We start from the raw sequence: 13,894 nt of genomic DNA on the forward strand, positions 1-13,894 counted from the left end.
AGTTCCCAGACCACCCTTTAAATCCCACTTCTATAGTCTGCTAGCTGCATTGGTTTGATAAGCAAACTCAAGCTTTCATTTTGTGACTCTTCCTTAAGTCAAAATAAGTCAGGACAGGGTGAAGGAGAATCACTCCATGTAAATAAAGATTTCTTCCTATATTACCCTCCCAAGATAAAGCATATGGACACAAAGAAACTTTTGGAGGTGATGGGTATGCTTGTTACCTTGATTTTGGTGATGATCTAATGGGTATATGCATATGTCCGACTCATCAAATTGTATACATTAAAGATGTGCAGTTTTTGTATATCAGTTATATCTCAATAAATCTGTAAAGGAAAATTTACAAAACAAAGAAGAGTTACAGAACAAACTTGATATAACCCATAAAAAAATAAAGATATTAGTCCTTTGAGAAGCTATAACAACAAAAATAATTCTGGAATTATCAAAAAAGGATGCTGGGACTTCCCTGGTGGTCCAGTGGTTAAGAATCCGTGCTTCCAGTGCAGGGGGGCGCGGGTTTAATCCCCGGTCGGGGAACTAAGATTCCGCATGCCGCGCTGCACAGCGGGAAAAAAAATGGCCAAAATTTTTTAAAAAGGGGGGGGATGCTAAAAGTAAATCATAGAAATCTGTCGTTCCTCATACAAAACTGGCTCATACACCTGGAATATTGTGAGCAATTCTGACTGCCCTATAAAAAGGGTTCTAGCTTTACGTAGTCTGTCTTCCTCTTTTCAGCCCTCTAAGGAGCTCTCACTTTTGCTAAACTGATTCCTTAGGGTTTTTTTAGACAGAATCAGGTGAGTGGCATGGGAGAAGAGCATGGGAAATTGGAGTGTCTGGGGCTAGGGGAGGAGTTTTCCCAGGTGAAGGACATTTGAAAAATAAAGGCCGATGCATCATGGATGGAAGAAGGGTGGGAAAAAGAATTTTAAAAAGCATTGATTTCCAGAGATGTAAGGGATTTAAGTTACTTTGGAACTAATTTTGGTTTCGGTACTGTGTTCTTTTGACCACAATATGCCCCAGACATAACCAACCACATTTTACAAGCATTCTCCCTGTGGGCTCATCCAATAATGCCCTTTGGGATTCCTTGTTAAAACACCTAGAATTCTTGGTTAATATTCCTGCTCTACCACATGACACTTTTCAGTATAAAGTGGTTACATTAAACTCTTTGGAGAGCCTCATAAGTTAGGTAACTGGAGCACAAGGAAGAATCTGTCATCAGATGCCTTTCACTAAGTTAATTATAGATAAAACAAACACGAAGTGGTTAGAAACAGAGGTTAAAATTTCACTCTCTTGGACTTTGCATAATAATGAATTAAACTGCTGGTCTGGATTGGCATTCTGCTGGGAATATGATTTGGAAACAGAAAAACCAGCCAATGAGTGGTCTGATTTTGATCTTGAAAGTAATATAAGGTAACACAAGTCCACCAAGACTTTCACCTCCCTTTGCTTTTGAAATGTTATTTGTGATAGGAACCATGCAAACAAATAAGAGAATCTATATATGTTTTCTCCATATGTGTATGGACGACAAATCACCTAAATACTTTATATTGGTTTGGCCAAAAATTTCATTCAGGTTTTTCCATAACATCTTATGAAAAACCTGAACGAACTTTTTGACCACCCCGATAATTTGGACACTGTGCAATTCCATACTGATTCGTTTCCTGAAAAATTAATATACTCTACAAATCCAGAAATCACATCACCTTAAAAAGCAGTCAGTACCAGGGAGGAGGAATAAGAGTAGGAGTGAAGAGAGAACACAATGGAAAAGAATCAGAAGATAGTGAGTGCTGCAAACATATGGAAAATGGAATGAAAAGAACCAGTTTTCTCTTTTTTCTGCTGGGAAAAAATTAAATAAGCTTGTTTCCATGTGTATGCTTCACATAAAATACATTTGCTATTTTTTAAGACTTCAGATAACACATTCCTAAACCAAAGCCATATCCAAATTCCAAGTTCTTCATTAAACAGGCTTTATGTTACATTGTTCATGAGAAAATTCTCCTTTTTTAACCTTTTTTAAACTATGTGGTTAATGCTTCCCATATTTCATGATAAGATTTTATAACTCCTTCCTTGTGCTGGTGACACTTTCACACTAAAAACACTCAGACTCCAGGGTCTTGTTATTTTTCACTTTTCTTCTACAGCCACTATAAACTCTAGACCCTAATTTTTAATATGTTCATATTCAAATATATTAGCTAAAAACTCTAGGTACATTTAATTAAAAAGAAGAAGAAAAAACAGGTCCTTACCACTCTTCCCTCTGTAATAGCCTCTTTTCCTTCTCGGCTACATGTCCTCTTAATTGTTTCAGAGGAGAAGGGAGAAGCTTTCACTGTTGCATACGACTTAGAAGTAAGAAAATATTCCATGTATATACAGAGGGCATTGCAGATATCATCAGTGCCTTCAGCACTCACTTTTCCCTATTCACCAACTTCAAATATCTGCAACTTCTGTATGAGGGGTCCTCTGGCTGCTGGAGTGTATTTGGCCCAGAAGCAGAGCAGGTCAGAGCAGAAACAGTGGGGAGTCAAGGTCCCTTGGAGCAGTCTTCAACCAACCACTGACTAGCTGACATTAGAGGAAAATCTCTCCAGCATCCTTGCCTTCAGGTGCAATAGCCCTGAGACCTGTTCTGCACCAGCGGTCCCCAACTTTTTGGCACCAGGGACCAGTTTCGTGGAAGACAATTTTTCTACTAACCGGTGGGGGAGGAGGGGGGCGGGGGGGCTGGTTCAGGCAGTAATGTGGGTGATGGGGAGCGGCTCACCTCCTGCTGTGAGGCCCGGTTCCTAACAGGCCATGGATAGGTACCGGTCCACAGCCCGGGGGTTGGGGACCCCTCCTCTACACAGCTTCTCGGAGGTCCCAGAGGGAAGGAGCCCTGGATGCCTGCAGGGGTTACCTGTTCAGTAACGCACCTCATACCAGCTTTCTTCCGTTCCCTGTCTCCATTCCCCACTCCATTCCCTCCCGAAAGAGATGACTTGCACTCAGATCCTCATCTCAGGATCTGCTTCTAGGAGAGCCCAACTTAAATCAGAAAGTATCATCAAAAAAGTGTTAGAAACTATTGACCTAAAGGAGAAGACTGATAGGAACAACTTCACTTTAATGCAAGTCTGTCTATGAGATAAACTCACACCAGAACGAGGCAGGTTAGAAACAATATGACAGGGATTCAGAAAAGCTTCAGAGGGAAGGTAATGTTTCAAAGAGGCCTTGAAGGATGAATACGAGTTCAGCTGGGGCAGAAGTGTTTAGAGGACATTCGAGGCAGAAGGACCGACAGAATAAAAACAAACAAATAAAAAAATACAATACACCCAGGGTGAGAAGGAAAATAATGAACATGAGGCAGGAAAGTGGTTCAGAATCTTGAATATGATACTAAATCTTCAAAACATAAATTTCACTGTCTGGGGAGAAAAATAACTGTTTGACCAGGGGATTAATACATTGCAGTTCTTTAGAAACCTAAGAGCAAAACATACAAGACAGATTTTCAGAAGTGATAGAAACAGTGTAAAATTTTCACATTTCTTAAGTTTATAATACAGCTAAGTGAAGGTTTGGGCTAGTATAGACCAATTGTGGCAAAGCTAATATTTTTGTGTATGTGTGTTTGCATAGATACATGCGTATGAATCTTGATGCTCTTTCATGAATAAAAGTAAGTTGTTAGGCAAAATGTACATTATGGTTTCAGATTTGTGAAACATGTCTGCGTGTAAATAAGCACGTTACTCTATAAAGCTGGTACTCTTCTGGTATTGCCCACTGCAATGAATGGCACCACCACATATGCAGTTTCCAGTCGGAAGACCAGAACTCGTCCTTAACATCTCCCTCTTCCTCAGTGGCCACACCACGCCCATCAAAGTCCTGTCAATTTCACTTCCCAGATCTCTCCATTTGTCTCAATTGTACATGTCACCATTCGGTTCAGCCACCATCAATCAGCTTTCACTGTAAGGACAGAAAGAGCAAACATTCACCCTTGCCCCTCTTTCACTCTATTCTCACAGCCCATCATGTCTCCCTTCCCAGCTTACAGTCCTTCATTTGTTCCCCACTGCCCTGAAGATAAAGGTCCAGCTTGATGTGGCCTCTGCCCACCTATTCAGGCTCATCTCTTTCAATGCCATCTAGCCACACTGGCCAACTTTCAATTCCCCAGAAAAACACTTGATCCCCCAATACCTCGAGGGCTTTGCCTGTACAGCTGACCCAGCTGAGGATCATATGTGTCATTGTCAAGCCACTATGGGACCTAATCATGACCCATATCAAGGTGATGTATTCTTGTTGACAGCTCATTTCCTGCAGACTACCCCTTCAAACCACCTAAGGTTGCATTTACAATAAGAATGTATCATCCAAATATTAAAATTAATGGCAGCAGTTGTCTTGCTAGTCTAAAATCACAGTGATCTCCTGCTTTAGCTATTTCTAAAGTTCTTTTTTTTTAAACATCTTTATTGGAGTATAATTGTTTACATTGTTGCGTTACTTTCTGCTGTATAACAAAGTGAATCAGCTATATGTATACATATATCCCCATATCCCCTCCCTCTTGCATCTCCCTTCCACTCTCCCTATCCCACCCTTCCAGGTGGTCACAAAGCACCGAGCTGAACTCCCTGTGCTATGCGGCTGCTTCCCACTAGCTATCTATTTTACATTTGGTAGTGTATATATGTCAATGCCACTCTCTCACTTCATCCCAACTTACCTTTCCCCCTCCCCATATCCTCAAGTCCATTCTCTACATCTGCATCTTTATTCCTGTCCTGCCCCTAGGTTCATCAGAACCGTTTTTTTGTGTTTTTTTTTTTAGATTCCATATATATGTGTTAGCATACGGTATTTGTTTTTCTCTTTCTGACTTACTTCACTCTGTATGACAGACTCTAGGTCCATCCCCCTCACTACAAATAACTCAATTTTGTTTCTTTTTATGGCTGAGTAATATTCTATTGTATATATGTGCTACATCTTCTTTATCCATTCATCTGTCGATGGACACCTAGGTTGCTTCCATGTCCTGGTTATTGTAAATAGAGCTGCAATGAACATTTTGGTACATGACTCTTTTTGAATTATGGTTTTCTTGGGGTATATGCCCAGGAGTGGGATTGCTGGGTCATATGGTAGTTCTCTTTTCAGTTTTTTAAGGAACCTCCATACTGTTCTCCATAGTAGTTGTATCAATTTACATTCCTACCAACAGTGCAAGAGGGTTCCCTTTTCAGCACACCCTCTCCAGCATTTATTGTTTGTAGATTTTTTGATGATGGCCATTCTGACTGGTGTGAGGTGATACCTCATTGTAGTTTTGATTTGCATTTCTCTAATGATTAGTGATGTTGAGCATCCTTTCATGTGTTTGTTGGCAATCTGTGTATCTTCTTTGGAGAAATGTCTGTTTAGGTCTTCTGCCCATTTTTGGATTGGGTTGTTTGTTTTTTGATATTGAGCTGCATGAGCTGTTTGTATATTTTAGAGATTAATCCTTTGTCAGTTGCTTCTTTTGCAAATATTTTCTCCCATTCTGAGGGTTGTCTTTTCGTCTTGTTTATGGTTTCCTATGCTGTGCAAAAACTTTTAAGTTTCATTAGGTCCCATTTGTTTATTTTTGTTTTTATTTCCATTTCTCTAGCAGGTAGGTCAAAAAAGGATCTATATATTCATTTCTTCACTGCTTTGTGATCCAAATCCAGATTACCCCCTAAAGCCAGAGATTACACAGATCTATAAAACAGAGATAAGTACAACAGTGATCTCAGGAATGAACTCAGAATGTTGCCATGTGATGCTACATTAAAATCAGATTAACCTGAATTAGATCTGGAATAAACTTTAAATTATTGTTAATATATACATCCCATGTGCCCTTCCTTCTTTCCTTATTTAACCCCCAGTTGTCCTCTACTTCTCAGCCCAACATCACTTTCTCAGAAAACCTTCCCTGGACCCGCAGATCAGGCCAGATCTCTCTGTCTGTTGCTCTCCTAACATTCTGTATTTTTCCTTTTCCATCTGCCATTACCTACCTGTGTGCTTATTTGATTGTCTGCCTCCCTCTCTTGACCATAAAGTCTATGAAGATGGTACATAGCACAGGCTTAAGAAATATGTGTTTAAAAAATTATTTTAATAAGTTAATTTGCCCCAGGTATCTCATTAATCATTTTAGATACTTTATCTATTTATGCCCATATACAGCTAAGAAAACTAAAGCTGAGACTCTTAAATAACTTTTTCAGTCAGTAATGATGGACCTGAAATTTATTCTCAAGTCTGTCTGACTTGAGCTGACACTCCTAGCCACCACCCTATACTGCAAGGAAGAACAGTAGTTTAACTATAATATGATATCACTTCTATGTGGAATCTAAAAAAAAATGATACAAATGAACTTATATACAAAATAGGAATAGGCCCACAGACATAGAAAACAAACTTATGGTTACCAAAGGGGAAAGGGGGTGGGAGGGATAAATTAGAAGTTTGGGATTAACAGATACTACTACCAACTACTACTACTACCAATAGATAACCAACAAGGATCTACTATATAGCACATGGAACTATACTCAATATTTTATAATAAACTATAAGGGAAAAGAATCTGAAAAAGAATAACTGAATCACTTTGCTGTATACCTGAAACTAACACAACATTGTAAATCAACTATACTTCAATTAAAAAAAAAGAATAGTAGGTAACATTTATGGAGTTGTGTTAGTATTGAGTTATTGGATCGTTTTTCTATTTCTCGAAATTTTCCGTTATATCATTGTCCTGACACCTCTTCAACAAAAATGTTTCTACTTGATGGATAAGTTTCCTAAGCTTTATCTTATCCAGATTCTAGTTTATTGATTAATTTCCTAGCATCCTTTTCCAACTTGGTTATTTGGCTTCCCACTGTACTATATTATATCATTCCAGATATATTTTTCCTATTCTTTGCTTATGTGATCTCCTAATTTTTACAAAGCTGCGATAAAGTAGGAAAATACACCCCCTAAGCCTTGTCAATTTTGTTCAAAATATATTTTCCTGGACAGGTAGGGTGTGGAGAGTGTTTTGGAATAAGGGCAGGAAGAGGTGATGTGATCAGGCTGAATTTTATGTAGAATAAAGACTAGGAAAAATCAGTTCCAGTTTGGAAACAATGAAACCAGATAATATTCCTAGTTGAAAGAACAAACATGATTAAAGAATGTCTACTGTGACATGGGACTGAGTGATACACAAGAGGCTAAACACAATCTTTATTTTAAAAAAAGAAAATAAACTATTTGAGAAGACTTACCCAAAAGAGAGTTCCGTGTAATGGATAAACGTGCATAATAACAGAATCACTATATATTTTAAATGTGCTGTTGTTTTCTTGATGAAATTAGAATCACTTACAATATATACATATACTTTGTTTGTTTCAAACAAAAGGTGGTTTGACGCTACAAAGGGTGAGGGCCCAGCAAATTAAGAAAATCAGGTCAACTTGATTAATGATGAGACAAAAGAGTAGATGGAAATACCAACACTTCTTGCATAATCTGTCACTGACTATGTACAGTAAGCTTAGGTGTGAGCCAGGGTACTGTGCTCACTCAAAGCCCTGTGTCTTTATCCCAGAGAAATTTACTTATGCCCCACATAGCTGGTTCCCCAAAAAAGGCAACTCTAGACACCCCATCCCTACTCACCCAAGAGTCCTGACCTTTTCATCTCACTTTCTCTTATGGCCTCCTCATCAGTTGACTTTATCTCCCACCCCTGCCCTTGCTTTGCACTTGAAGATCACTAGATTTGGGGCTCCTGTGCTTTTACCTTTTCCCAAGGTGCAGCTCTGCTCATTCTCTGGCTCTATTTGCTTGTAGCTGACTCTGCCCAATCAAGCCCCAGGGTACTCTCACTTAGCAGCTGCTCCACTCCCTGGGAGTGGGCAGTTCACCATGTATGAGCCATCATCCATGTAATGAAGTTTGAAGGAACACCATAGCTTCCCAACTGCCCACGTACATCCACTAGAAGCATCTCTGAAAATGCAGATGCTGTCAAAAAAGGAATACAGCCAATCTCAATTATTCCCAAATTTGCCCATGCACTAAAATTTATTTGTAACATCAAAATCAATATTCGTGGAACTTTTGTGTCCATTCATGGATATGCACAGAGAGGCAAAAAGTTTGACTTTCCCCACATATACATTTCCAACTGAGGTCAATCAAGACAATACTCTGCCTTCTTGTTTAAGCTCTCATACTATAAAACAAGTGTCCTTTAGCAGTCTAGTTACTGCCATGTTTTTCGTATTTTTGTGCTTTTGGTTGGTGATTTCACTGTTTAAAATGAAATGTACAGCATAAGGAATATAGTTAATAATAATGTAATATCTTTGTATGGTAACTAGACTTACCATGGTGATCATTTTGAAATGTGTAGGAACTTCAAATCACTATGTTGTGCATGAGGAACTAACATAATGTTGTAAGTCAATTATAATTCAAATAACAAACAAACAACTCATAGAAAAAGAGAACAGATTTATAGTTACCAGAGGCAGGGAAGGGGGGTTGGGGGGTTAGGAATATTGGATGAAGTTGGTCAAAAGGTACAAACTTCCAGTTATAAGATAAATAAGTACTAGGGATGTAATGTACTACATGATAAATATAATTAATACTGCCATATGTTATATATGAAAGTCAAGAGAATAAATCCTAAGAACTCTCATCACAAGGAAAAAAATTTTTTTCTATTTCTTTAATTTGTATCTATATGAGATGGTGGATGTTCACTAAATTTACTGTGGTCATCATTTCATGATATATGTAAGTCAAATTATTATGCTGTATACCTTAAATTTTATACAGTGCTGTAGGTCAATTATATCTCAATAAAACTGAAATCAGTCAATCAATAAACATATAGAATGGTTCCCCAAGCTTAATGCCAAAGTACTGTGTAGTATGTGTATTGAATAAATTTCATTTAAGCATGAGTTATAGTGCTGTTGGCCATGAGTTCAATGTTCAAGAATCAACAGTATATGGTAAATAAGGTATATTTAAACAGAAATACATTTAAAAAGGTTATACGTTGGATGGTTAATGAAAATATGGTGACCAGAGGCCCAAGAACTTAATCCTGTACCTCCCCAGGAGCAACACTTTAGTATTTGCTAATCCAGTGTTTGCAGAGACTTTATAAAACATAACTACCATAAATAACAAGAATCAACTATAACTTCATCACATTCAAGTCCTTGGGGATTAGGACACAGAATGGACAGTAATGTCAAAACCTAAAGCCCTGGAGTGTAGGTTTGGGTGGGCTCCCCCATGAGATCCTGCCTGGGGCAGGGAGTGTTGTGCCAGATGGGAGGAAGGCCCTGAACTTGGGAGCTGGAACTCTGGAGACAAACTTTGAGTTCTTCTCAACACTTCTTGAGTCCAACCCTATTCCTAGATTAATAGTATTACTAGTCTGGCCACTATGCTACATAAAATATCCATGGCAAATGAGGCATTGTATCAGAATTTTCATCTTAGTGTTTGACAATCTAGACCTGTACTGCCCAGTGCAGGATCCACCAGCCAAATGTGGTCACTGAGCACAAGACTGTCTGGTCCAAATGAAGAGGTACTGGAAATGTAACATATGTCCTGATATCAAAGACACAGTGGATTTTTTGTAAAAAGTAAAATATCTTGTGATAATTTTTATATTGACTACATATTGGAACATTTTTATATGGTGGGTTAAATAAAATGTACTAGTAAAATGAATTTCACCAGTTTATGTTTTACCTTTTTAAAATGTGGCTACTAGAAACTTTTTACATTTTATGATACTGTAGTTAACAATACTTCCATTGATTTTCAATATATTTTTCTCTGTGTTCCCACATTATCTATTTCCTTTTCACAAGATCTCAATTTAGAGTCTGCAAAATGGATAAACCAGTTCATTAGTAGAGAAAGAATTATGTCACTTAATACCTAATATCATGGTTGTGCAAAATGAAAAAAAAGACTAAAAAGTAGCAGTAAGGTTATATACTGTAAACACCAAAAATTTAGGTGTCTTAATAATGTATACATGAAGATATTCAATTATCCCTTTTAAAATAGTTCCTTGGACTGCCTGATGGTTAAAAAATGATCAGTCTTATCCAAGACTCCTATTGAAGATCCCTCTGTCAAAAATAATAGCTCACTTACCAAAAGGTAGAAGATGCAGAGATTCAGTTATGCAAATAAAGCCTGAATTATGGGCCTGTGGCCCTGCCCAGCAATCAGTCAATCAATCAATCAATCAATTGTATATATGACCCACATTATGCTTGCATCACACAGTGCTGATCTAGAACCAATAGCCGTGTTGTGAGAATTTATACTACTACATAGTAGTTAACACTTATCTCCTACTTATTCTGAGCCAAACACTGTCCCAAGTACAACTTAATTAATCTTCACAGGAACTCTCTGAAATACATACTACTGTCTTTCCTCCTTTTTCAGGTTACAAGATTGTGGCAAAGAAAGATTGGGTGACTTGCCATAGGTAGCACCAGATTTGAGCCAGATTTGACTCAGGTAATCAGCAATCACATTCTTAACCATTACATTCACACACACACACACACACACACACACACACACAAATAAATGTCTATTTGATATGGTCATCAAACCCTTGAAATAAAAATTACTTATTGGTAGAAAGAAAATATGGTTTATGCCTTCAGTGGCATTCTCTGAAGATATAAACAGACGAAAAGAAAGTCATTAACTTCCAAAAGTTAAGATTTTACAAGGGGAAAATGCTGAATCATCATGAGTTTTAGGGTATCGGTTCATCTTCAGTCTAGAACTAATGTAGAAGCAGAGGTCAAAAAGTAAGAAGAAACGCTTAAAAGCTTTTGCACAGCATAGGAAACGATAAACAAAACAAAAAGACAACCCTCAGAATAGGAGAAAATATTTGCAGATGAAGCAACCAACAAGGGATTCATCTCCAAAATATACAAACAGCTCATGCAGCTCAATATCAAAAAACAAACAACCCAATCAAAAAATGGGCAGAAGACCTAAATAGACATTTCTGCAAAGAAGACATAAAGATGGCCAAAAAAGCACATGAAAAGATGCTCAACATCAGTAATTATTAGAGAAATGCAAACCAAAACTACAAGGAGGTATCACCTCATACTGGTCAGAATGGCCATCATCAAAAAAATCTACAAACAATAAATGCTGGAGAGGGTGTGGAGGAAAGGGAACCCTCCTACACTGTTGGTAGGAATGTAAATTGATACAACTACTATGGAGAACAGTATGGAGATTCCTTAAAAAACTAAAAATAGAACTACCATATGACCCAGCAATCCCACTCCTGAGCATATACCCAGAGAAAAACATCGTTCAAAAATATACATGCACCCCAATGTTCATTGCAGCACTATTTGCAATAGCCAGGACATGGAAGCAACATAAATGTCCATCAACAGAGGAATGGATAAAGATGTGGTACATATATACAATGGAATAATACTCAGCCATAAGAAAGAATGAAATAATGCCATTTGCAGCAACATGGATGGACCTAGAGATTGTCATACTGAGTGAAGTAAGTCAGACAAAGACAAATATCATATGATATCGCTTATATGTGGAATCTAAAAAAGGTACAAATGAACTTATTTACAAAACAGAAATAGAGTCACAGATGTAGAAAACAAACTTATGGTTACCAGCGGGTGAGGGGTGGAGGGATAAATTGGGAGATTTGGATTGACATATACACACTACTATTTATAAAATAGATAACTAATAAGAACCTACTGTATAGCAGAGGGAACTCTACTCAGTACTCTGTAATGGCCTATATGGGAAAAGAATCTAAAAAAGAGTGGATATATGTGTATGTATAACGGACTCACTTTGCTGTACACCTGAAACTAACACAACACTGTAAATCAACTATACGCCAATAAAAATTTTTAAACAATAATAATAAAGTAAAAGACTCAAGAAAAAGTAAGAAGAAACAGCAAAAAAAGAAGAGCAAATAATAATAATAATAAAAGAGAATACTAAATAAAATTTTTAAAGAAGTGAAGTTTAAGGATAATATTTAACAAAAACTTTTAAAAAGTAGTGTACTGTGAAGTTCCACAGTTTTAGATGAACTAAGCTTTTCTAGGTAAATGAAAAGCTAAGTCAACAGGAATAAGAGTCTGATGGAAAAGGCAGAAAATTACTAAATGAATAGAATGGGCATTTGTAAAACAAAACTACCAAGGCTACCTGTATAAAATTTCTTGTTTGTTTTTTTGAAAGTCATCTGAAAAGTCTTTGGGTGAGTTTCCATTTATCAGCCAAAGGACATTAAAATCGTTCCTGTCCTGGTTATTTCTGGGAAGGAAGGCATCCATAAGATGTAGTGAAGGAGGCTCAACTCCCTTTTATACTCCAGACATCTGCATCTCCAAAACCTGCTACAAGTCTTGGAGATTTTATTTTTAAATGCTGGCAACAATTGGTCTACATGTCACTACACACTTGCATCTCAGCCATCTCCTCTGTCATACAGGGAAGCCTGGGGTGGTGGTAGGTGGTACAGCACCAAGCCACTTGCCTGGGAGTCAAAGACTACATTCTAAGTCCTTCTCTGTCACTTATAACCCCGGGGATCTTGGAACATCACAGAGTTTCCAAAGGTTTCATATCAAAACAGAGAGCGCAGAAGAAAAAGAAGACATATATATAGTGGTTAAAAATCAGACAACAATAACCCCAATAGTTTTTTTTTTTAAAGTCTAAAAACCTGGATAAAAAAGGGGTCAAGGACTTGAATAGACATTTCTCCAAAGAAGACATACAAATGGCCAACAAGTATATGAAAAATGCTCAATATGACTATCATCAGGGAAATGCAAATCAAAACCACAATAAGATGTCACCTCCCACCAGTGAGGATGGCTATTATCAAAAAAACAAAAGACAACAAGTGTTGGCAAGGATGTGGAGAAATTGAAACACTTGAGCACTGTTAGTGGGAATGCAAAAAAAAAGGTGCAGTCACTATGGAAAACAGTATGAAGATTCCTCAAAAATGAAAAATAAAACCACCATACAATTCAGCAATCCCAGTTGTGGGTATTTATCCAGAAGAATTGAAATCAGGATCTCAAAAAAAATATTGGCACTCCTATGTTCATTGCAGCACTATTCACAACAGCCAAGATGTGGAAACAACCCAAGTGTCCATCAAAGATGAATGGATAAAGAAAATGTGGTATATATCAATACATGCTATAGTAATTCAGCCTTAAAAAAGGACATTCTGCAATAATGCAAAAAAATGAATGAACCTTGAGGACATTAAGTGACAGAAGCCAGTCACAGAAAAACAAATGCTGCATGATTCCATCTATATGAGATACCTAAAATAGTCAAATTCATAGCATCAAAGAGTGGAAGGAATAGTGGTTGTTAGGGGCAAGGAGGAGAGGGAAATGGGAAGTTCCTAATCAATGGGCATAAAGTTTCAGATAAGCAAGATGAATCAGAGATCTTCTGCACAACATTATACCTATAGTGATATACAATAATGTATTATACACTTAAAAACTTAAGAAGCTGGGTCTCATGTTGTGCTCTTACCACCATGAAATGAAATAAAAATTCACCCTACAGTTATATATCAATTAATAAAATTATCTAACAAAAATTAAGCAAAAGCTACTAAAAAACAATAAATCTTTGCTCTTTGATTTCTAGTTTAAGACCTTGGCCACATTACCTCTGGGAGTCTATAAGA

The 13,894-nt window shown here is 37.4% G+C and overlaps 1 pseudogene; it reads left to right on the forward strand.

Annotated features, from left to right (window-relative positions):
* Nucleotides 1-4,293: 4,293 nt before the first annotated feature.
* On the forward strand, nt 4,294-11,727 carry LOC118894541 (annotated as a pseudogene).
* Nucleotides 11,728-13,894: the final 2,167 nt, after the last annotated feature.

The sequence above is a fragment of the Balaenoptera musculus genome, chromosome 4 (genome assembly GCF_009873245.2).
Source record: "Balaenoptera musculus isolate JJ_BM4_2016_0621 chromosome 4, mBalMus1.pri.v3, whole genome shotgun sequence".
NCBI classification, from domain to species: domain Eukaryota; kingdom Metazoa; phylum Chordata; class Mammalia; order Artiodactyla; family Balaenopteridae; genus Balaenoptera; species Balaenoptera musculus.